General features: G+C 40.0%; 1 long non-coding RNA gene across 2 annotated transcripts; it reads left to right on the top strand.

The window, feature by feature from the left end:
• LOC106498420 (uncharacterized) lies at positions 1-24,568 on the top strand. Of its 2 annotated transcripts, none has more exons than XR_001294968.2 (3): positions 1-267; positions 16,139-16,203; positions 22,482-24,568. It is a non-coding gene; the product is annotated as an uncharacterized lncRNA (long non-coding RNA). The 2 variants fall into 2 exon arrangements; XR_001294967.1 differs by lacking the exon at positions 22,482-24,568 and adding an exon at positions 18,980-19,391.
• The last annotated feature ends 928 nt before the right edge of the window (positions 24,569-25,496 follow it).

Here is a 25,496-nt window from a genome sequence, read left to right as displayed (position 1 = left end):
CTGCTGATCCTAATATTTCTGACTGCTTCTGCAACTCTTATTTTTCTTTTGGGGGATCAAGTTCTGCCTTGTAGGGTGGAAGGAGAAGTGACCCATGCTCCTGCCCTGATTCCTTCAGCACTTCTGCATGAGAAGAGCTATTAGCAGAAAGGATTTGTCTCTGGGCTATGGGGTTTCCTGCTTCTCCTGCCTGTTCTCCGGACGTCCTACAGCTGGAATTATGCTACCTCCAAGAGGGCTTTTTCCAGCCATAGAAAGGAACCATAGGTAAGCTACAGAAATTCAAACTGGATTAATAATACCCCAGATTTTCCCTAAGGCTGAAGGCTGATGGCTACTTTATTCCACCTCCTCCCGTCTGCTCGGATTTCCTTTTTCATCCCAATCTGCTTCTAGCCTTGCCTCAAATCAGCCTTTTTTCCTTAGACCTGAACCACAGTGAAACAAAAAAAACGGCAATAGAAACCCGCAAATCTGTTCCTCTGCCTGATACTAAAGCTGTGAGCTCTTCCAGGCTGTTAGCACTGGTCATTGACTGCTTTTAGATCTGGCTGTATGCAATTTGTTTGTGAAAACATTCACTTGTAATTTGTTTGGAAGAATATTGTGACATGCAGCTCTTCTCCCAGTTTTACAGAGTGCTGAAGTGGAAAAATATGAAATCTATATTTAATGAATTAAAATTTCACCCAGTCTAAGCAATTACATCTCTAATGCAGCCAGCTCTTGCCAAGTTTTACCATAAAACAGTAGCTATCACCTGACATTTATTTCTTCAATAAAGCCATCATTATGTTTTCATGCTGAGATTGTTAGCAATCTTAAAATAACAGAAAAATTTGACCTTTTCCGGCAGGACTGCAACATAGAATTTATTAATGAGAGCAAGACAGGAGAAAAAAAAAATCGTATGTGTATTCCTTTAAAATAAGGGGATTACTGTAATGGGACATCTGGTACTTTAATGTGCAGATTGCAAAGTCGCTATGCTGTATCATTTTAATCCCCATAAGTAAATGCTCCCTTCCAGCTTCCTTTCCTATATCAGCTATTCTGCTGTTTACTGTCCTTGTGCACGGGAAGAATGAATCCAAGGACAAAACGTTGAGAAGCAGTCTGATTTTGCGCACACTTTATCAGGCGCTATCTCCAGAGCTTCTCCAGAAGTGGCAGAGGAGTGAGGCAATGTTGTACGGCTCCGTCACATGCTTTAACATCTCGGCTTCAGTAAGACATGACATGACTTCAGGCAGACCCAGGATTTCATGTGCGAGCAGCTAAATAACCGAGAACGACTAAAGCGAAGCAGAACAAAATCAGGCAGCGAGGGGTACGTGCCTACGGGCAGCCCAAATCTGCAGCAGGAGGAAAACTGCAAAGCTGTATATTCTGCATAACAAAAGAAATGTGCTTCTGATGAAGGCTGGCTAAATTTATACCAGTTTTGGATAGGTGATAACAATGATTGCTATTGTAATCCTGGGTAATTCCTCAGTGTAATTATCAGCCTCACCAAAGTTTATTACGCACATGTTAGCTGGAGATTTGTGAAGTCTGGGTAGTTGTTAGCCTCTGCATCAGGATAACATATCACTTTTTTTTTTTTAATTCTTTATTTCAAACAGCAGATCATTTCCCTTTCTAGTTTTAAAGAGGATTCTTCAGAATAGATGAAAATTTTACTCTGCACTGAAAGTCCATATCTCTGTTTGAAAGAAACCTGTTTTGCAGGGTTTTTTTGCAAAAAAGTCAGATTTATAATACTTTCTAATATGTTTATTTCTAAACATTCTCTCTGTTAAACATGCATTTCCTGTTTAACAGAACAGCCACGTGTGAATTGCTGACTTTCATTAAATAGATGATAAGCATTTAGTGATAATGATTTCATTAAACAAATGATAGTAAGTATTTCATTTTCCACAGGATTAATACATTTCATGCACAAGAATTATCACAAGCTAGTACTGGACTTAAACAATTTTCAACCAGGAAATTGTCCCCACGCCATATCATTTGTTTAGTCAATTCAGATTAATGCAGAAAAGCAGGTTACAAATCTTAAGTATTATTATTAAAAATTCCTTTGAAGTTAAAAAGACACAAAGACAGGGATTTTGTAACTTTTGCAATGTTGTCTGGAAACGGCTAGTACTGCTTTTATCATGGATTGTATTAGTCTGAAATTTTTGTAAGCAAGACTGCTTTTTGAGCAGTATTAGAAAGATTTTTTTTTTTTTTTGAAAAAAAAGCAAGAAAGTCTTACAAAGCCCTTTTGAAGCACGGAGTTGCAATATGAACAATTATTTTGCTTTTTCAACACCTACGTTAGAGCTGTGCAGGTGGCAAAGAGGAGCTAACCAAGACATCGTACTCGCAGTGAGACACAGAGACTGAGACATGAAGCTGAGACACAGCGCTCACTAGGTGAGCGAAAACAGAGGAGAGCATTGATGGCTGGAGGGTGAAACAGCTGAAAAATAGGTTCCTTCATTTTACATCTTCCGAGGGTTTCCATGTGATTCCAGCTTTACTCCCAGTTTATCACAGAATCACAGAATGGCTGAGGTTGGAAGACACCTCTGGAGATCATCTAGTCCAACCCCCCTGCTCAAGCACGGTCACCTAGAGCACGTTGCACAGCATCGTGTCCAGGCGCGTTTTGAATATCTCCAGAGAAGGAGACTCCACCACCTCTCGGGGCAACCTGTTCCAGTGCTCTGTCACCCTCACAGGGAAGAAGTTTTTCCTCATGTTCAGGTGGAACTGTCTGTGTTTCAGTTGGTGCCCGTTGCCTCGCGTCCTGTCGCTGGGCACCACTGAAAAGAGTCTGGTCCCATCCTCTCAACACCCTCCCTTCAGATACTTGTACACGTTGATAAGATCTCCTCTCAGCCTTCTCTTCTCTAGGCTAAACAGGCCAAGCTCTCTCAGCCTTTCCTCATAAGAGAGATGCTCCAGTCCCCTCATCATCTTTGTAGCCCTTCGCTGGACTTGCTCCAGTAGTGCCACATCCCTCTTGTACTGGGGAGCCCAGAACTGGATGCAGTACTGCAGATGTGGCCTCAGCAGGGCTGAGGAGAGGGGCAGGATCACCTCCCTCCACCTGCTGGCAACACTCTTCCTGATGCACCCCAGCAGACCATTGGCCTTCTTGGCCACAAGGGCACATTGCTGCCTCATGGTCAACTTGGTGTCCACCAGCACTCCCAGGTCCTTCTCCGCAGAGCTGCTTTCCAGCAGGTCAACCCCCAACCTGTCCTGGTGCATGGGGTTATTCCTCCCCAGGTGCAGGACCCTGCACTTGCCTTTGTTGAACTTCAGGAGGTTCCTCTCCGCCCACCTCTCCAGCCTGTCCAGCTCTCTCTGAATGGCAGCACAGCCCTCTGGCGTATCGGCCACTCCTCCCAGTTTGGTATCGTCAGCAAACTTGCTGAGGGTGCACTCTGTGCCTTCATCCAGGTCATTCATGAAGAAGTTGAACAAGACTGGGCCCAGTACCGACCCCTGGGGGACACCGCTAGCTACAGGCCTCCAACTAGACTGTGTGCCGCTGATCACAACCCTCTGAGCTCTGCCATTCAGCCAGTTCTCAATCCACCTCACTGTCCACTCATCTAGCCCGCACTTCCTGAGCTTCCCTATGAGGATGTTATGGGAGACAGTGTCAAAAGCCTTGCTGAAGTCAAGGGAGACAACACCCACTGCTCTCCCCTCATCTCCCCAGCCTGTCATTCCATCCTAGAAGGCTATCAGATTGGTTAAGCATGATTTACCCTTGGTGAATCCGTGCTGACTACTCCTGATCACCTTCTTGTCCTCCACATGCTTGGAGATGGCCTCCGGGATGAGCTGCTCCATCATCTTTCCAGGGATGGAGGTGAGGTTTATAGTACAAATGTTTGCTATTAGTCACAAGTACGTGACCCTGCCTTCAATACAAGCGAACATCCTCCCATTTCTAGGGTGGCAGGACTCAGACATACGCCTCTCCTCTGGATCCAGGAAGTCCGGCTCTGTGCAAGTCTCTCAACTTCAGGCCAACGGCAAATTCCAGTAGGCTTTTCATGCCATGTTTGTTAAGTAAAATACTAAGAATGGCAAGTCTGAAGGAGCTCTGGAGAATATATAACCTCTCTGAGAGACCGGCACCACCCTACCACAGTACAGTTTGTCATCAGCTCCCCTTAGCTAAGCCTCTGCCCTTGTTACAGATGTTATATTGATTCTCCATTTTTCTGCCTTACTAGTATTTTCCTGCACGGCACCATGTCTAACGCTCTAGTTAAATTCAGATAGATTACATCTATTGCATTTCCTTTGTTTGGGTAATCAGTTATGCTATCAGAGGGAGATATCTGATTATTCTGGCATTGTCAGCCTTTGTAGGGTGTTTTACATTTTATCGCATTTTCCGTTTACCTCAAGTCACTAACTTTTTTTCCCCACCTTTTATTTTTTTTAACCTTTCCTAATACAGAAGCCAGAGCATTGGAGCACAGTTTTTTCTAATCCTTTGCCTCTCCCCTCAGTTGAAAGCAAATTATTTTCCGGGTATATTGATATACTCCCTTGCTTGCTGTCTAGTGCATCTCCATTTGACAGGCCTTCCTGAGGCCGGGAAAGGCGGCAGTCCAGCCTGCCTGCCTGACCACAACGAAAGTTTCGACTTTTGCTTCCATCTCAGAGGTAGGATTTTCTATTTCCATAATCTCTCGTCTTCCCTTTGCTCTGTGTTCAGCACTATCTTCCCAAAGAAAACAAAGTATTCCCAGATGGCTACAAGAAAATCAGCGAAAGCCACTATCCAGCACGCACCACATGCTCTTTTTAAGAGAGCTCTTTTTTTATAGCTCTCTCTGTAGCTACAGAGAAACATTGTGCTGTTTTCCTTTATGTAAACTGTTCGTTCTTTACACCCAACCAAAGTAATCACAAACTGCATTTGAACTCTGAAAGCACAGAGGACTTCCCAGACTTAGATGAAAGTAGTTAGCTGAGGTTTATTATAAATCTTGTTTGAATTCATTATATGTGCACGGATACATGAATCTTTCAAGAACTTTTCTAACCATGTATTTTGGTGCCTAAGCAATACCGTTCTGCAGAGATAAAAGCCCAAATCCAGCAGACCCTTTTATCAGAAATTCTTATCTGCTTTTCAACATTTATAGAAGTATAATTACCTTCCTCCTCTCACCCCCCCCCCCCACTGTTGTAAAAAGAAGTTGTATAAACTTACTTCTCTTGCAGAGGAGGTAGCAAACGCTTGAGATCCAGTTGTAATCCCAGTTCCTTCATTGGGTCTTACCTGTGCTCTCGTCAGGTTATTGCATCAACATTTTCAAGGGCCTTCACCAAGGCTGTTTGGCTTCATTTTTCGCTTCTGGATGTCTACCTTGAGAAACCAAGAATTTGATTTCAGTGGAACATGTCCGTGTTGCTGCGAGGTCAAAGAGAAGGAGCCTAGTGGACGTCAGGCCACCAGTGTGTGCCTGTAGTGGGACATGCCATTTGGAAACCCTTGGTATATGCACGCAGAAAATAACACCAGTAATAGAAGGGATGTATTACACTATTGTCTGGAGCATTACAGTTTACCATATTTTCAAAGAACAGATGAATGAAGGAAAGATAAGGGAATGATTACTCAGCAGGAGCCTGAATCAATCTATCTACCAGACCTGGAAACATTTGGCTCTTGTAAATAATCTTTAATCAGATAGGTCACACTATTAAAGTCATTGGCTTCTTCTGTGAATAAGGACTGCTCAGCAGGCTAAACATTTGTTGAACTGATTTCTAAGTCTTAAAATGCTCAGAGAAAACACTTTTTTTTAATATAAATTCTTGTTGCTGTACTTCACATTTTACTACAGAGTGAAATTTTATTGCTAGCTGTCATTTATGAAAAAAATTAAAAAGGGAAAGAAAGGGAGGGAAAGATGAGCAGGACCCAGATGGCATTGTGCTTTCTACATAATTGCAAAATACTTATGTTACAGGCAATTTTCATTATGTACTAATCAAACTTGTGTAATCCTGTCACTGCACTGTCAGAATGATTATCACATCTGTTTAACAAAAAGTTGAATAACAATCATAAAGTAAAACAGACGAATTAATGGTTGTCTCAACAGAGACGCCAAAGTGAAAAGAGGTCCTATAGCAGATGTAATTCTCAGCATACAAGAAGTCAAGATGGATGGTAGCATCAGTGTGAAACGCTCCAGAGAAAAGCAAGTGATATGACAACAACCAGACAAGATCACAGGAGCAGTTAAGCCAGCTGGTGAAGAGCTAACCATATCGCTTGTGAGCATCTGAAAGTATCACTCAGAACCGGTCTTGTTTCCTTTCCCTGCTATGCAGAAAACAATATAACCAAAGAACATCTTTATTATATATGTTTTGGTTATGTAGAATTTCTGGGACATAGGGAAAGAATCAAAATATAACGGGAACAGTAAGAGACAAGCAGTGTGTTCTTGCAGTATCCCAGAAAAAGACACCACAAATTTAGCATCATGGGCTGTGCAGGGAGGAAAGGAGACTCACAGTTCGAACCTTGAAATGGCTGCATAAATAGGCACCGGGACTGCAAAGTGCTGCTCCAGGATTAGTGTGCAACGGGACAGAGACAGTATCTACAACCAGCGAAGTAAAAGTTACAATTGCCATACAAAACAACTAGGATGACCCTCAAATCATAAAAAAAAAAATAGTTATGATTGCAGCCTGTAAAAACCTGTATGAAGACTTTGACTTGAATCTTGTTCACAGACTGTCTGTGGACTATAGTGACTGACAACCGATAGGAATGACCGCTTGCGAGAAGTGATGACTTCACTTACATCGTGTGATTTTGTAATGGCCGGGCAGAACAGTCTGCAGTTTCAGACTTGCAGTTTTGAACCCGTCTGGGGTGAGGTGACAGCCCTGAGTGGGGAGATCCCCGTGATTTTGTGCTTTGAGGAGCTGGGGAAGAGCAGGTCCTTGGAGCCCCCTGTGCAGCCAGAGCGACAGCAGAGAGCTCTGGTGTCCCGACACAACTACAGAAGCAAAGCAGAAGCCTCTCTTCTGATTCACCTGCCCTTGCCCATGAATAAATATCTCCTCCAGGGTATCAATTTTGGCTGGAACTAACAATAATCTCATCACTCTTTTGTGAACCGTTAGCTTTCAAAAGCGGTCTGCCTAAACCATGCTAGCCTAATAAGCCACGGAAGTCTAGGTGGACTTAAAACTCCAGTCTATCTTTCTAAGCATTCAGGATCAAACTTAGCTGTTGGATAATCCCCGAGGCATCTAATTTCTGCCTGTTGACATTCACATGCTGCTCAGGTCCTTAGTTGTAGCGGAAGCCCTGAAGCAGGGTTTTCAAAGGCTTTTTCTTCTGAGCAGAGCTGAAATCTTACAGAAGAAACACTGGAGCCCAGCCAGCATCAGCTTTTTACTGTGGTTGCGGCACTGATTTATGACGAGGGAGGAGTGGATTCAGTCTTTTATTCTACAGAGATCTTTGAACCCATACTCCAAGTGTATAACCCATCACCAGGCTGCAGGATACTTTAGTGTTAATTTCTTGTCTTTTGTGTTGGAGCCATTCCACACTTTTAGGCATGAGTATTTTTGTATTGCAGTTAGGCGACCTAATCTTTGGCATATAGATTTGGGCTTTCTCATCTTCTGGACCATGAAAGTTTTATTGGTTTTGGAAAGTTAAAAAAAGGAATAGGAAAACGTTTGAATATTACCTGGAGAACTTCACTAACCTCATGTTGAGGATTTCCAATAAGAATCTGTGATCCTTTATTGATCTTTACAGAGAGTTTAGAGGAGACAATGGTTCATTGTTCACATGCCTTTAAAAGACAGTAATAACAAGAAGAACATGAACACCTGTGCTAAAGGCAATCTGATTTCTGATAAAATTTACGTACCAACTATCCCATAGCTCTCCAAGAAAATCTCAGATCTGAATATTTTCAGTGCTTGAACTTGTTGAAATCTGGGCATAGGAAGAGAGTTTGGCAATATGCAGAGGTATAAAAAAATCTGAAACCAAGAACCTGAGAAAAATCTACAGACTATGAGTTCTACATAAGGAAGTTATAAATAAAGTCACAAAAGAATACCATGGAAACGAAGAAAGAAAAGACATCAAACTATTCATTATAAAGGACAAATTATATGCATCTTTATTACAAGTTTTATAATCTCTCTTTCTGCTGTCTCCTACACAACATACCATACAATTTTGGTTAAAGCACTTTAGAACTGTTATTTTTCCTCTGAAATAAAAGCCATTGTCTTTGAGGGGAATTTCGCTGAGAAAATGAATTCTGTGTGTAAGTAAAACTAAAAGTATTGCTTTTAAAACAGGGGCTTTGACATATAAACAAATAAACAGCATGAAATGCATAACCAGACATAAAATGGACACTTGAAGCTAGGGAGCATATTGACAAAGCAAAAGAAAATCAGCAGACCTCAATAACATTGAAGAAATGGGAGAAATGTCACAAATTACTAACATCTCCCTCTAAACTTGTTTCTTCTACTTTCTGACTTGTCTCTAGAGTTACAGCCATGTGCTAATGCTTATGTATCAGGCATCCCCAGTTTACTGTCTTTTTGCTCAGAGCTACCTGCCACCTTAGAAGACTTTATGCTCTCTAGTTCATGTAGAGATTAATACAGTTGAAATCTCCTTCCACTTTATCTCTGCTTTGTACAGTTTCTAGAAGTGATGTTCCTCATCACATTCCCAGTTCTATTCAGGCTGCAATGCCAAGTTACAAAATATAATCCATATGTGAGTTTGGCGCCAGTTATCAAGGATTTCCAGGTAAAATGCCCTATGATATCTTGTTTGATCTCTAGGCTAAATCCCATGAGGACATGGGTCTCACAAGGGTCCTGTGCCATGTGGGTTACTGGAAGCGGATAGATGTGTAGGATGTTCTAGTACATCTCAAAGATGTGTAATCGACATCTATTTTTAGGTGGCACCCATCTCGCCTAACCTCAAGCGGCAATGATGTAGGTATCCATATTTAAGCTTGTTGCCTATTCAGTGGAGATCCTGTTGGCTGTCAATGGCATTTAGGTCTGATTCATCAGACCAAATGTCAATGCCAGCTTTAAGAGGAAATGAACCATGTCTTAAATGTCTTTGACTAGACCTGGAGCCCAATGTAACTTGCTCAGATGAAGATATGTTCAGTCCTGTGAACCCCACCCTCTCTCCGAATTATGGAATCCATGACTATATGGTTTTGAGATAACTGGTCCTTTTATTTTAGGATATTTGTACAAAATGTCTAACTGGGGAATTGTCATCAGCACAGATCCTGTGTGATGGGACTTTGCAGGGCTCAGTTTCAGATAATATACTCAGTTGTACCATACATAGCTAACCTATAAAAGATGTGTCTGATACAGTTATTAAGCTCAGGCCAGACCTTAAGACATTAAGATATTCTCTACCATAATCTTCAATGTTGGAAAACATGGCTTACAGGTCACCGACTTGGTTTGGGGCATGGATGAGTCACCTTTGTGCCTCTGATCTGCAGGTCTTCACTCTGTGAGCTGGATGAGTGTGAGGGGGCATTAACATGTTCTGCCCACTGACATATAGCTGCTCTTCAAAACTCTTCTCCAAACCCACTGTTAACTATCCAGTAAACAGAAAAATGATCACACAAAAATGACTGGGCTAATTTTACATGCTCTGATTATTACCTTTTTTGGGTAGAAGAGGGACATTTTGATAGACAGTTTCATATTACAGTTAAGAAACAATTTTCTCTTTTCATTGTTTCACCCAGTTTTTTCACTTTTTTTTTTCTTTTTGCAATTGTTTTGATTAAATTTACCCCCATGATCTGAATTTTTTCTGAGAGAACTAATTTCAGGTTTAAAAAAATTGCAGTCATTGATAGGGCAATGAATTGCGTGTTTTTTATTAGTTTCTTTTTTTCTTTAGAAGTTATAGCTCTAAAACTTTAAACACTACATAAAACACCAAATTACTCTGAAATGGTGTAATAATACTACATAAAACAATACACTATTCTAAATTAAAATCTACATCTATTCCTGCCTCTATATACTGATCCATTTTTAAACCACTTGTAATATTTGTTATTTTGAGGCTAGAAAATAGACTCCAGGACACTTGTGGAAGGGCACTTTATATTCCTACAGGCTGATAAATGGGTAGTATTTAATGAGAGAAAAGGAATTCAGTTCTGTCATACAAATAAATAATAAAAATAATCTCTTATCAGGGAAACCAGTCAGTTTATTTCCTTACATTGATCAAAGTGGTCATTTCCTCCATCTTTTTGTCCTACAGAAAGATTTTTTTGGCCTAATGCTGTCATATTATGAGATATATTTACAAGATCATAAGTTCTCTATGTATTATGTGAAAATCAGCACTTCTTAGGATTCATGCCTGCATGCATGCGTCAAAAAGCCACCTGTTTTAAAAAAAGAAACTTAATTCATAGTCTTCTTATGATGTTATTTTCTACTGTTTATATTTCAAGAGTACTGGGACTTTCCAATCGGGATCATTCCTCTGTTCTAAGTGCTGTTCTAAGATGCATTTACCATATTAACGTCTTATTTGTGGAAAATGCAACAACTAGCTGTCACAGTCCGCAGAAAGGCACAGGGAAGAGAGAACAATGGATCAGGAAGAAAAGCATATGTTCAGAATGATCAGCTTTACATGCATCTACATGGAATTTAGTAAGTTAATGTTAGATATAAAGAATGAGAGAGACGCAAATATCAAAAGATTCTCCTTAGCAACTTAGCAATGACTGGCAATTTGTTACGGGAAGCACAGGAGTAGGGAATTCTTGCAGACACTTTGAAGAGGGGTTTGAAAGAGGGTCAGGCTTTACAGTTTATTTATGAGTTGTGGATTAGACATAAAAGATATCATCAAAGGTCAGATAAGGGATTCTGCAGGAGAGTGAGATGAACAGGAGATACATGGGAAGAAGGAGGTCATGAGAAAGTAGATGGGCAAGTAGGGCTATTTTCATGCAGGTAAAGATGCACAGGCAACCTGCATTTGAAGCTGGTGACTCACAGAGGGCTTATGAAGCGACTCAAGAAAATGGGTGCAGTGCTAACATATAGTCTAGTGTAGCTAAAAGCTAGTAGAGTATCAGACATCTGACTTAAGAGTGGGGTAGCAATCAGGAGATAGGAGATAACACCTAGGCTGGCATTCCTTCTGCAATGAACACAGAAAGGCTGGCTTGGGTAAGAGGCCAAAGCATCCCATTTTGCTTCAGCAACGTTTAGTTGCTAGCAAGGAAAGAAGTACCGCAGGTTGGCTGGAGAGACAGGCTGAGGTTGGAAACATATGCCTGTGGGCACTGATCAAAATCAGATGAGAGGAATCAGAAGATCAGTGCAGAGGTTGAGCTGCTGAGGATTATGTAGAAGTGGGAAGGTAGAAAACAAAAATTTACAAAATGGAAAGATTAAAAACATGAACAGAAAAGAGGAAGGAGGAACCTAAAGTTACAGGTCACCCATTTACAAGGAACCAGAACAAGTATTTTAGGGAAGAATGTGGCTGACTGCATGAAGTATCTGAGAGGTCAAGGCAGATGAGAAGAAATTAGACACTTGAGTTTTATTATGGTCAAGAGCTCTCTGAAGACCTTAAATAGCAATGTAAAGAAGGAGTCACAGACAATCAAAAATAGTCCAGAATCCAGAAGGAGCTCAACACCTCTTATAAATATAAATAGATCTGCCTATTTCAAATTTTATTTATTCCATGGAGTCTTATAGTATGAGAACAGTATTTCAAAAGTAGTCTTCCATGACCGAGGGCTTTAGTCTGAGAATACAGTCAGCCTCCCTGACATTTATAGGAGATGTCTCAAGGTCATTTATAGCACTCAGAAACTGGGCAATTTAAGTCTCTGTCTTCTGACTTCAGCTCTTGCTTCACTGACATCCTCTGTTGGTTTAGGTAATGGTAAGTGGCAGACTGGCCAGGAACTCCCTCCTCGCTCCACACGGGGAATTCTGTGTGCTTCGTCTAATTACACATTAGGGGCCGTTATATTGTCCCTTGAAGTGAGCGTAAATCAGAAGTCAATTGTCCATTTTAATCAGATTTAGGCAGAATATATGCTACATGAAGTTTCAAGTGCCTAGAATTAGCTTGCACACAGTAAACATTTCAGGTCTAATCTGTTCATTTTAAGTGAAAACTAGTGAGCATTAACTGCAGGAAAGAAAAAGCCACACAATAATCAATAAAAAAGAAATGATCTGAGAAAGGGGGCCAGCATGTCTGATTAATCATCCTACCAGCTGATCAGATTTACAATATGAAGCAAATTAATCACTTGCTTTAAAAAAAAATTTGGGTTATAATATACAAACCTTAACCACAGACTCTACCATGGTAATATCATTTGTGATGTTTTCCTCTGGGATTGCACTGGGATCCGTTTACAGCTGAAACATATACAAATACTCATCATTCTTTTATAACAGCTATAGTATTAATTTCTTCCTGAGCATTTTTGCTCAAAGGTTACTCTCTCCTAACTAGGACATACATCCTCTTTCTCAATGTTCACACATGAGTGAGAAGATGTAATTTGGACTCTTCACTGGAATTTAATTTCCCAACACAAATCAGGTTCTCATCATAATAATAAAAACAAGTTTTGCTTCCAGGTTGATTTCATTTTTCCTTTCTGTTTTTACTACAGAGTCTTCTTGTATGCGGTTTTTAGAAATACTTTTGCAGAGGTATTGATTTATTTGTTATATAAAGTGTCGATTTTCATGGTATAACCCTGTCCTCTCTTCCCTCATTGTAATGGCATTTTCAGGGAAGGGGGAAAGAGGGAATGCCCTTACCTAATCTGTTCTGGGTATTTTTGTTTGTTTGTTTCTTGATTTTTTAAAGTCTGATGTGTAGAAACCCTATTAAAGATCTTTTAGCGTTTTGTTGTTGTTGTTGCTGTTTTTCTTTTCTTTTCTTTTCTTTTTTCTTTTTTACATCAAATTGCATTTTTTTAATGGATTGAGCTCAGTATTTGACCTCGCAAAGCAGGGACAGAGTTGTATTCTGCTTAAGGGTACAGGCTGGCAATCCAAGTCCAATTTACCTAGATGCTATGCATTTTGCAAAGAGAATGTTTTACTCTAACTTTTCAATAAACACATGGGCAATCTGTAATGGGAATCAAGTGGCAAAACCTCTGTGATATGCTGGCGACAGAGTGGCTCTTTGTGTTCAAGTTTGGATAAGCAGAAACATTTTTTTTTTCTTAACTAAACAATGTAAGTTAATAAGGCATAGAGAAAAAAAGAGGTCAAGGAACTGAGTAATTTGTTCTTATATATAAACATGTCCAGTTCTCTGAGTTTTCCCACACAGACACTTTTGGCTTGCATTTAGTATCAACATTTCTCTACATTATCCAGACAGGGTGAAAGTCGCCAAACTCTCTCTTCCCAGATGCCCTGTAACATACTAAAAATCAAACTGATAAAGCAGTTTGGAAGCCTTTCAGAGACTTTTAAAGTTCGTGTCAGAGACAAGCTGCTTGAGCTTCTGTTCGCTGCCAGGACAGCCGCTTTGAAACGGGATGTATTAGCCTGATGTGGTCCCGGTACTGCACTCATGCAAGTGGCTTCCTACCAGAGATCATGCAAACTTGGGGATGGAGGTCAGTTCTCAGAGTGGCTCTTTCCTCTTTTCTCTGGTTAGTAACTTCTTTTTTTTTCCCCCCCTCTCATCCATGAACTGCTTTAGATTTGTTAATCTCTCTTTAAAGATACTAATGTTTAGCAGTGCAGTTAAAGTCCTGATTTGATATCAGGTCAAATGCATATTAAGCAATGAATAAACCATGATCAAAACGCTCTCTGCAATAAAGAAATATCTCCTTACAACAACAACAACAACAACAACAACAACAACAGCAACAACAACAAAATGTTATTATCCTTCTCTTCCAGGTAAGGAGCTGAGGAACAGACAGAGGCAGATTAAGTGGTCTGTGCAAGATCTCACCAGGCTGCTGTGTGACAGCCAGGGACAGAACCAAAGAAGTCTTGTATCATGGTCCAGGACCTAAACCATTTTTCCTTTATCTATTGCCAAACAAGCTCAGCCATGCTTTAGTTCTCTTACGCTGCATTCCCTTATTCATTTTATTTGTGTCTATATTCTTGTCTATTTATATTTGCCTGTATCCATTCAAAATATCGTTGCAAAAATTACTTTCCTGTTATGGCATTTTTGTCCATGTCATTCTTCTTCTTCTCTTTTTGAACTTCTCCTTCTCCATCATATCAAACATATCTTCTTTCTTGCATTTCCAAGACCTTTCACTGCCCAGACTTTTCCCATGCACTATCAAGTTAGCATCTCCCCCCACCAGCTGTGCCAGCTGTGAGTTGTCCAGGCCTCCCCATATGCTTGGGAGTAGCTCTCTCCAGTTAGTCCCCCAAACTTCTCATTGCCCTCCTTCAAATCTCTCCTTCAAATCTCTCTGTGCTCTAGTGACTATGACAAACCCGGTATTGCTGGACCTCTGTCATGCCGAGACCAGCACTGACCACGCAGATCAGTACCAGTACATTGGTTCCTTCTGCTCTCCCATCTGTCTACATCTAAGCTCTTTGGGCCCAGGCCCTACTTCTGGTAAAGCACCTAGACCAAGACAGTCATGGCTCACAAGGACGATTCACTATTTCTAAAGCAATAAAAGTAATAATAATAAATCAGTGTCGTGACACCAGTGATGAATTGGATCAGTAGCCCCAGAACCAAAGGCAGTAAGTCACTGCCACTGAGACCTAACCAAAGCCAGCCATGGTGAAATACTTAGCGAAATACATAGTGAAATACGAACATTTTTAGTAGGTTGCACTTCCACAAATTTAGCCTAGTGCAGGTTTCGCCTTTTTGTGACAGCATTGCAGTATTGGCTTCTGTTCAATATCACATTCTTTCTAACCTCCAAATACTTCTGCGTGGTACTGCTGTTGCAATCACTCATCTGAGGGATGATCTATTTGACTGCTGAACATTCTAACAGTAAGATAGCTCGTGGAAATAGGAGCCTGGCCAAAGGTTTTCCCTTCTGAAGGCATCTTCTGAAGGCATCAGCAGAAGCTGTCCTGACGTGGCAGATGCGTGCGTGTTGCTATCTGACTCCAATACATCAGAAATTATGTTGCCCACTTCACTGCCGGAATTCAAGCTATGCACAGGGTTCAGCAAAATGTCAGGGACATCACAGCACTATAACTCATAGGACCTGCCAGTCCTCCATGAGAGTTCCCCAAATCAGGAAAATAAAATCACTAAGGTTAATTTAATGGCTTGTTTTTCAGGAAATTGTTCTCACAAAGAGCTGGATTATTCCTGCACGTATAGAGACCCAGTCTGGATATGAAGTATGTAACAGGATGGAAGAGGTTTGGGTGTGCAGACGTTTTGTGCTGAGTGAATGTTGTGTTAAATACTTTAACCCCCACCATAGCCCTGTGGGGATTTTTTTTTTTTTTTTTTACCTAAGATGCCAGTCATCTAATTAACTGCAGTTTAGCTCTATAACAAGGTGAAACAGAGACCAAGGTGTGTATATTTCTGAGAAACAGGATTTATATGGAAGCCATGAGAGCAGTCAGACCTTGAAACAAATGTAGGCTGATGCCGAATTCTTTTAGAAATACAGGAAAAATCTAGGTACAAAATGTTTGAGGGGTGTGTGCGTGTGTGTGCGCATGTGATGTCCTCAGATCAGGCCTCACTCAACTCAGATTTTCAGGGGTAAAATATTATAAACATCTATGTGAGTGAGTAGTTGTAAATATTGATTTTATTTATTTTTATTAATCTATAGCTAGATCCATGGAAGGAGTAAGGTGCCTAACTGCTGCTTATTTGCCATCATAGAATTTATGCTATCAGCTCCTCTGTTGCTTACCAAACTTTGAAGGACCTGAAAATCTTAAGCATGTCCTTTTTCGGCAGTAACATTGCCTAGGATCAGACACCATTTGCCCATTCTGAATAGCTATCGTCTATCTAATTCTTTCTCCCTATTTAAATTTGCAGTCAAGACATTGTTATAGCTCGACCTCTGTTACCAGTGAGACCCATCTTCAAGGACATCCTGGGAGGTGAGCAGGCTTATTGTACAGAACAGAACTGAACAAAACGGTGGTAGTGAATGTTAATCTTTTACCCCATAACCTAATGGCTAGAATATATACCAGTCTTGGGAGATTCAGCATCATATCTGTCTTCTGCCTATAAGATCTCTTAGGAAGGAACCTGAACCACAACCAGGAGAAAATGTATTTGTGGGTGAGCTTTTACAGTCTCCATCTGTCCTGGAGATCCAGGGTTCTGGGATCTACTGAAACATGAGCTCTCTGCCTTGCATGGTAAAGGGTATTTCAGCACCAGAGACTGTGTTGAAGCCATCTCACTTTGGACAAATTTTCTCAAGCCTCACATTGTACAAGGTTTGGATTGATTCTACCTCTGTGTGAAGTGGTGGACACTCACTGAAGCCATGCTGATAATGTCTTCTCTAATGGTAGTGCTCATAAAACATTACGTTCTTCAGTCTTGCAGATGGATACAATTCCATGTACTTCAATGAGCCATGCTTATTTTTCTGACAATGCATTTGTCCCTTCAGTGCTAAAAAGCACTCAGATGTCATGTAGACATGATACAAGACATACAGGCTTGCCTGACACCACTGATTTTCTTCTTTCAGGTTACTCAATGTCATTAAAACAAAGCAGAAATTATTTCTTAAATAATGTGCTTTCAGTTGGCAGAAAGTTTGGGAACTGATGCAAGAGCTTTGATGGGGCAGGATAAAAAGTTTATAATGGCCTTCTCTGACTTCTTATTCTCTGGATCTAGGGAAAATTGAGATAAGTTAAAGTCTCACTCCCCTAAAGAATGTAAAATCAAAAGGGCCACTGAATATTTTTATTAAACACAAGGAGAACCATTTCAAAAGGGGGGAGAAGTCTTCCGCAAGCTCACTGCAGGATCCCATTGCAATGTGATTAACCAATTTTTTTAAATAGATGGTAATTGATCAAAGCTATTGTTCAGGTGTGCTGAACCCTGGCCATGTTTAGTGGTTTAGCAAGACTTGAAAAAGGTTGCCTGCACTACCTGCTCTCTTTTCAGTGTGCACCAACGAAAGTATCTGTCACCTCAATGAGAAAGCTGTTAGACCTGTCTCTGTTGCTTGTCAGGATAATTCAATTGATGCTCTACCTAGAACCCTCCAGGACCACAGCCGCTGCAGTGCATAGACCTTTGTTAAGCCTTAAGTTTCTGATTTAACAAGCTGTGCTAATGAAATGGGGCTTTAATGAGGTGCTTTTAGCTAGGCTCGATGTATTTTTCTCTTTTTCTTTGTCTCAGTCCTACCTTTCCTGAGCTTCTATTACAATGTAGCTTAGCAAATCTCTTCATTTTTCAAGTTAAAATGACTCTCAATACCTCATTTAATAGATGAACATGTAATATTCAGCTATCCCAATTAACTTCAACAGTGGTCATTGCCTTTCTCTAAGCAGCAACTACTTACCAGGCTAAGAGACACGATACTGGACTGGAGGGCCTTTAGCCCGGCTCACTGTGGTAGCTCACTTGTCTTGTGCTCACAAATTAAGTGTGAAATGATACCTTTGATAAGCGCTATGTCTCGCCTTCCAGAGTTCCATGTTGCTTTAAGCTTGTAATATTTAGGATGTCATGTCACTTTTTTAATGACAAATATTAAAATCATGTTCTTTGTCAGTAGCTTGCCAGAAATCAACATATTTATATATCAGCTACTCAGTTTGATCCAGACTCACATAGTCATTAGCAGAGATAATGACAAATTGCCCCATGTGACTGGGATGTGAGCTGAAACCTCAAATAATAGTGAAGCGGTACACAGATCACCCAGCCTAACTACCTTACTTGAAAGCTACTCTAATTTTGTAAAGCAGGTTGTCAAATAGACATCTCTGCTGTCAAACAAAAATATATTTTTAAAGGGATACCTCAAAAATCCATAGAGGAAATGCAAGTGCAGCATGACATTTGTTTGATTTCATTCCTCAGGCAATGATGTAAAAATTGATCAGGCCACATTTAATGGAGAAATCATTAGAAGTCTAATTCAACCAACTCTAGAAATATTTATGAAATATTTATGGTTAAAAGCCACTGATATGATACAGAAGGATACTTGTTGAAGTATTATTAATAGCTAGGAAGGCAGTGCTTCAATGTATGATTTCTACAGCAGCTGTGTGATGTGTTTGTAGCAGCTCTTACACAATGGATTGTGATAAAAACAGCACAATCTTCCAAATTGCCTTTAGCTACAGATGGGCTTTGTATGGCTTGATATTTATCCATTTTGACCTTTAGTGCCTTTTACAGCAATTGTTGATCCAGTAAAAATGTACTTTATCTGTCTTGCCCTGATTGATAGAAATATGAAGGCAAGCTTTCACTAGTCAGCCCTATAGCAATCTGTTACTTAATTTCATGCTTTTATTTAACTCTTTCTTCCCCATATGTTGGTCCTTCCTGATCCACAAAGAACTATGAATGATTTGCATGCAAATGCCCAATGGTCATTAAGTTTGTTAATAAATAACAGTTGCCATTCTCTAATACCACAAGGCTGTGTGAAATCATCTAGATAGGAAAATAAGCACTTTCAAGCCAATACTGAGGTTTCTGATAAAATCAGTAGGATTTCTGGCTCTTTGAAAGGCCTTCCTGGTGCTCCTCATGTGTATTTCAATGATACTTTTCTTCTCCTCCATTCATTAAAAAATTTGCATATCTTTGGAAGAAAACCCGATCCTATTTTTTTCTGTTTTTTTTTTCCTTTTTTTTTCTTTCTTTTCTTTTCTAAAGGTATATCCTCCTAGAGACGTCTTGCCAGGACTGTGGTCTCAGCAGAGCCTCTCTTGGTGGTGCAACATCTACTGATAGGTGGGAACTCTCTGCTAGTTGAGGTGTGCTGCATCTCCTGTGCCATACATCGGACCAACACAGATCGCTCTTCTTCCTCAATGCTGTGCTAACCCAAGGGGTTGGACAGGAAGGCTCTGAGATTCTTTCATGGTTTTTGATACCTAACCAATGCCAGCAGAACTTTGTAATGGAGACTAAGTCTCTCTCTCTGTGCAAGAACCACAACAAAAAGACATGATGAACTGCTTCCACCATTTATTGATACACCTGAAAGAAAGAGAGAATGGTTGGCTTAATTTACCTAAGTGACACTGGTGGTTTTGGCACAAACATTTTCTAAAAATAAAAATAGTGTGGGAAAAGTTTCCACAAGTATATTAGGAAACCTGTCTTTCATCCTCTCCCCTCCCATTATCCCCTATCAAGTGAATACAGCCATTTATGGCGTTATTTTCACAATAGGTATCTACCTTGAATTTGGGTTTCAGGACACTAATTGTGTCCCAAAGGGAAGAACCGAGGAGATGCTGAAGTGGTGGAGTAACTCTGGGTTACGTGAAGGGAGTGTAAGGGAGTGTAGCTATCCTTATTGTATGACCAAAGGACGAACAGGGAAGTTAGTTATAATCACAGCCAAAGTTAGGGAGTGGAGCTTAGCTATAAGAGAAAGAGGTTGTTCTGCAGTGCAAAGAGATGGTTTTACGGTGCATGGGCAAGAGGGTCTGCATTGCCGTTAAGCCCTTCTGCACAGCTTCCTCGACTGAGCTTGGCTCTGCTGCAGAAAGCCGGGTGGCCCGCGCAGGGCCCTGCGGGGAGCTCTGCAGTCCAGGCAGAAATGCAGCTCCCAGGGGCCAGAGGTCACCTGCAGGGTGGCAGAGAGGGACACATGCCCCTACACAGGACCCTGGGACTGCTGCGACTCCCGGGGCTAGCCCGAGTCCCTGGTGCCTGCCGGAAACTGCAACGAGAGGAAGGTGTGGGGCAGCCTTAAGGCACTGGGGCAGAAGGACCTCCCTTCGCTGGGACATCCGCAGAGCTGAAGTCACTACAGAAAGGGGGAAGGGGAGCGACAAATGCTGGGAGGAGCACTGTGAGGAGGGGAAGCAGAGAGCAGAACGTGAAAGGGATATTTGCTCACTGAGTGTTCACACAGTGGTGAGAAAATGGGGCAAGTAGCTGCCTCGTGCACAGTGCAGGGAGAAACATTTTTCTTGGTCTTCCTATATGCATGCTGTCCTGTGTTCAAAGTTCTTCCTCTCCAAATCAGTCTCTGCCACGTCCTCAGTCTTAAAAAAAAAAAATTTGTTTGTTTTAATGGGCAATGTACCCATAAGAGGGAAGCAGGAACCAGGGAATATGTCTTTTTTTTTTTTTTTTTTTTTTTTTTGCCATCGTCAGGGTAAGGGCTCCAAGCAGTGGTTTCTGAAGTTTACCAGGAACCTTTAGATGTCTCAGTGTCACCCCTTCTGCCACCAAGATCTCTGAATATGAAAATATGGATATACAACATATTTATTTGATTGGGCTAATTTGAAGGAAATCACTGGTCTACAGAGGAAGGTCATGCAGGAACAATTTATGGTGACTTCTTACTTTCAGGATAAAAAGATAATTTTTGCTTTGAGACTTTGTCAGGAGTTTCTCAGAATCTTTTTTTTTTTTTCTTTAACTCTGAAAATCTAGTTAACGTGTGGAGGACTGAGAAGACAGATGCAGTTGATGCTTGCAGTAAGGTGTAAGAACAAGAGCTTTTCTGCACATCCCTAATACGAAGGGTTTCTAGAAAGAGCTTTTCCTGGGAATCTGATGTAGTCGCCGTCTAGCTGATCATGGTGTAAATATTAGAGGCATATGAGAGTTTTTTTCTGTAGGACTGAAAAACAGTTAGGGGTGGATTAATGGACTGAATTAAATGTTGTTACCACTTGTAAAGTCAATTTACTTAGAATGTAATTATAATCTGCCTAAAATGATAAGAACTGCAATGTGGCTTCACATGCCCTATCTGGGAAAGCAGCTAGCACAGGAGAGAGTGGGAGGGAAGCTTATATCCTGATAATGCCCATAGCTGTGCTGTGCTATGGCACCAAAGGGAAATTCTCCTTGAGCACAGCTCGAAGTGTATCTCCCTTAAGCCTGAAGATTTGCAGCTATTCAGATTTTAATACCAATGTGCACTTCGAATAGAACCAGCAATTTGCTGACAAATTCTGAAACACTGGGGCTTTGGTGAGAAGAGAGACGAATTAATCACAAATGCTTGTTGAGTTTTGTACATTTTTCTTTTTTTTCTTTTAAAGAATGTATTACACGTCTTACATCATAAAATGCAAAGTGTTATTTTCCAGGTATATTTTTTTCATAATAATGATTTAATGAGGTAGTCTGCAAAATTTTATAAGAAATAATTATTTTGTTATACAAACTAGTACACCTGGAAAAAAGTTTTGGAGCATATAAGAGGCAGTATATATTTTAAATGTTTTAGATTGAAAGAAAATGAGTTTAGATATCATTTTCTTTTGCCAAGACCCAAGATGATCACATTTCTTTTTCATTTTGAGTCAGAATACTTTTTCACAATTTTTAAATTCAGTGTCAAAACAGAAATAAACATACTTCACCTAGCTCCATACCTACTGTTTAAGCTCCATGTTATTAATTCATAAATCACTGAAAAAAGGATTTTAAGAAGAATACTTATTTGTAAATTTGCAGTACATTTTATTAACAGTTTTATCCAAATAAAAAGGGACACATCAGGATAAACCAAAATATGTATTTCATCTGGAGGTTTCATTAAGTAAGGTTATAAAAAAATGCTATTTCTTCCACAAGTGGGAATTCTCCCCAACAACCAATTTTTCCCAACCAGATGAGTAAACAAATCCTTTATTCACTACAGGGCTCATTACTATCTGAAAAAAAGTTATTTCAGATCTATGCCATTCCTTGTTGAGCATTTCACGTGTGGTTTCACATCATGTTTTCAGGAAGCTCTTTCAGAATTAATGAATTTTTTCTTCATTCACCAAAGTAAAACTTTAAAAAATGACTTAAGCTACTTTTACTAGTGAAACATAGTAACCCTGGATGAACCATTACCTTTGAAATTTTTCACTTGAGCTTTTTTGTTACACTCCAGCTACTTTTGAATGCAGTCAGACAAGGAAGTGCTACTCCAGCAGCCCAAATCCACTGTTTCCTTCCATAGAGATAACCTGAGTCATCTCCACTTTGTGAATTTGAGCAAATTCTTTGATGATAAGGCTAATTCATATATTAAAATACTTAATCAAGTGTATGCTGATTATACCCTCTAAGATGGGTTTATTTAATGTTACAACCTTAAGAATTTAGAAATTTATCAATGCTACTGAAATTAAGCTTACATGTTATGACACTTCTCTCACTCTAACTTTTCCCTCTCCGTTCCTGAAAGCCTTTATGTTTGCTTGGATCATCGCATCCTAGGTATGACCTGAAAATGGAACAGCTGGACCTGCTTGACCATGAAAACTGAACTGACGATTGAAGTCAGGCACCGAAGTCTGGCTGAATGCCAAACCCTTGGTAAAGCAAAGGAAAACAAACTGTGCAAGGCAATCATTAATTCCTAAATCAGTACAAGTTTATTACTGATATTGAATAATAATGCATTCCATTTTAATTTTACCAAAATAGACACCAGTTATCAACTACAGTCATGTAATTAGACGTCAGCTCTACGCTCCAGTTGCCATTCAAGGGATAGTGATTCATCATGTGATACTTGGTACAACTTTTCTTGCCTGCATGTGGAGAGCTCAGCCTTTGTTCTTTTATACTTGTTTACTATCCTGAAGCCTTGAATCTGCACCTGCACAGACTCTTTACCCTTCAAAGCTGAAATACTGAGACTAGGAACCAAAAATTTGTCATACAAGCATTCTCTAGCTGCCCGATCAATTTGTCTAAAGGAACGTTAAATTAAAACTCCAGGCCTTTAGTAACATAGACACAAGATGTGATGGAGAGAAGAATCCATTAGCCTGTAGTTCTCTGTTCACTGTCACAGCCTCAGACACTTCGAGTATATAATTTCTAATAGTACAGGACTTTAATTATCCTTATCTAGCCTAGCTAAAAGATTGTTAACCATGGACGATTCCTGGTTAACTAGGAATACAGAAGAGAAAGACTGCTATTCGTGGGAGCGATGGAGACTGCTGCCTTGGACACAGGATCATGTTTTCTCATGAGGAGAAAGAGATTGACAGGAAATTGGGAGGATTTGGGGAAAGTACTGAAAAAAGGTATAGATGAGGCAATCAGGTATAGATCATGGATTCAAAACAATATTGGGAAACTGTTCCCATCCTTCAGATGGACCTCAGCTTATATCATGTTGAGCCTGGCCTTGGAGAGCCAAAGAAATAATCCTTGTAACTTCACTTTCAGAAAAGTTAACTGAGTGAGGTAACAGAGTGTGCTTGAACTGTTGCAATGTCTAGGCTCAGCCAGCAAGTCCGAAGGAGCCCACAACTTCAGCTGCTCTAAGGTTAGGCCAGTAGCTGGCTAGATGAAGGGACAACCCAAAAAAGTGTAGGAAGCTGCTGAAAAAGCAAGGAGATGATTTACAAGAAGTAAATCTTCCAGGACTCTCTGAATCTGTGGCAGAATAGCACTCGGAAGTGCAAAGTGAAGAGGAGAGAGAGTGAATGTAATAATGGTTGGTAATGCATATGGAGAGGATGAACTTCAATAAATTTAGCCGATGACTTTTTTTTTTTTCTGCTTTGCCTAGCAATTTTCCTCTTGTGCATTTTGCATTTCCATTTAGCACATGCCCAAGCCATGATGGCATTTGGTAACATTAGAAACAGCTTAAAAAATAAAGGAGAGTTCTGCTGTTCCAGGTAAGAAATCACAGGATCTCCAAGAGGTCAGCTCTGTAGAGCACCTGTTCTCTCCATACCTATCAACCTATAACAGCAATCTCGGTCCCGGTACCTGCAGGTAGAACCACCAGCAGACCATACAAACTCTTCTACTGAATGAGGTGACCACACCATCCCATTAATTTTGTTTAGACACCTCAAGGCTTCCATGAATATTGTTTCTTTGGTGTTTACTGCTGACGTTTAGTATGTGGCTAAATATAGCCTGACAGTTCCTACAGCCCCACTCTGCATCATGACATGGCAAGGCTTTTGAAGAATAAGTAGGTCATCCAAAACAAAAGTTGAAAATTAAATTCAGCATCTCTAATGCGTGGTGTTTTCCAAAGCTTCTGTTGCTTTCATGACATCTCACCAGAGCTATTTATGTCTATGGGAAGTTAGGAAAATGATCACATATTGTACAGAGAGCACGGTGTTAAATTTATGCAAAGTGAAGAAATGTGTTATCTCAAAAAATATTTATTTCATAGCTTTTCCCTCGAGGATTGTGCTTTGTTATACCTTTAAGGACAGCAGTGCTATATTAATATCAGGTTTAAAATCCCTATAAATATTAAGAGCAGGTTTAATCTGTAACATTTATATAAAGCAATACATCAAGCTTACCATGTTATGTAGATAGAAAATAAACATGTTTACAGCACCAAATGCTTACTTTTCAACCAAACTTAAAAACTGGAAATAAAAGATAGCTAAAAGAAAAGGAAGATGTTGAAATGAAGCAGAAAGATGATGCACTAGCTCCTTTAGCATTTTCTCTGCTTTCAAATGAAATTTAATTCTTTTGTAAGAGACTTGAATAGTTACAGTGGAATTGTGGTAGTTCAGAGAGCAAAGGAAAAAATGTTTGTATCTGCAGCAACAATAGGCTGTGCTTAGTTGGCGGGTGAAGAGCTACCGTCTCTGCATGGATCCCTCCACTTACAATTAAAACACTCTTGCAAAGAACCTTCTTCAGAAATGTTCAAGGGCATCTAAGAAATAATTTCCATGTCAAAAAAATTGCATGTTAAAAAAGAAAGAAATTATCTCCAAGGATATCTAATTGCAATGAATGTCTCATTTTAACAGTGGAATGGTTTGGTCTTAAGTATCAACTAATTTTCTTCGGGGAAGTGTTTTAAAGGGAATTCACAATGATAGGCTGACCTGAAGCAAACTGCTCTCCCTCCATTCCCCCTGCAAGCGTATGGATGCCAATAACTTGAAATGATTACTAGCAGTGGGAGTGTTGGTAGGTGTCAGAGCAGAACAATTTTGTTTTTATAGCTCAGATCATCTGCATGTAGGCATAATTTTACAAGGAGCAGCCAAAACAATTTCAAAAATATTCATTGTTTAAAAGTTTTCTTTTTTGGATTTTTGGGGTTTGCTTTCTCTTGAATGTCATTTGTGCAAATTCCATTAACGCCAAATGAATGCTTCATGAATAATACTGTGCCTTTCTAAAAGAAAGCAGAATTCTATTAAGTCTAGTTTTTCCAAAGACTTTCTTATTACGAGTCACCAATGAT

This window comes from Apteryx mantelli, chromosome 2, assembly GCF_036417845.1.
Source record: "Apteryx mantelli isolate bAptMan1 chromosome 2, bAptMan1.hap1, whole genome shotgun sequence".
Classification (NCBI taxonomy): Eukaryota; Metazoa; Chordata; class Aves; order Apterygiformes; family Apterygidae; genus Apteryx; species Apteryx mantelli.
Note: the sequence above shows the minus strand (reverse complement) of the source record. Positions and strands in the feature narration are given on the sequence as shown.